We start from the raw sequence: 579 nt of genomic DNA, 5'->3' as shown, positions 1-579 counted from the left end.
ATCCACATTGGGGAGAAACCGTACTCTTGCCAGGAATGTGGACAAGCTTTCAATCAAAACTCGCACCTCCTTCAGCATCAGAAACTCCACGGGGGAGAGAAGCCCTACGAATGTAAGGACTGTGGGAAAACCTTCAGCTACAACTCAAAACTTATCTGGCATCAGCGAATCCACACTGGGGAGAAACCCTTTAAGTGTAAGGAATGTGGGAAGGCCTTTAAGTGTAACTATGACCGTGTCATCCATGAGCGAATTCACACTGGGGAGAAGCCGTACGAATGTAAGGAGTGTGGGAAAAGCTTCAGTTCAAATTCAGTCCTGATTCAGCATCAGAGGATCCACATTGGAGAGAAACCTTACAAATGTAAGGAGTGCAGCAAGGCTTTCCACCGGAGTTCACTGTTTCTCCAGCACCAGAGGTTCCACACTGGGGAAAAGCTCTATAAATGTAACGAATGTTGGAAAACTTTCAGTTGTAGCTCACGCTTTATAGTACATCAGAGAATCCACACTGGGGAGAAACCTTATGAATGCCAGGAGTGTGGGAAGCGTTCAATCAGAAAATCACCCTGGTTCAGC

Source organism: Bison bison, unplaced genomic scaffold (genome assembly GCF_000754665.1).
Source record: "Bison bison bison isolate TAMUID 2011002044 unplaced genomic scaffold, Bison_UMD1.0 scf7180017864043, whole genome shotgun sequence".
Taxonomy (NCBI): Eukaryota; Metazoa; Chordata; class Mammalia; order Artiodactyla; family Bovidae; genus Bison; species Bison bison.
The sequence above is the reverse complement of the archived record's forward strand: the minus strand, read 5'-3'. Positions refer to the sequence as shown.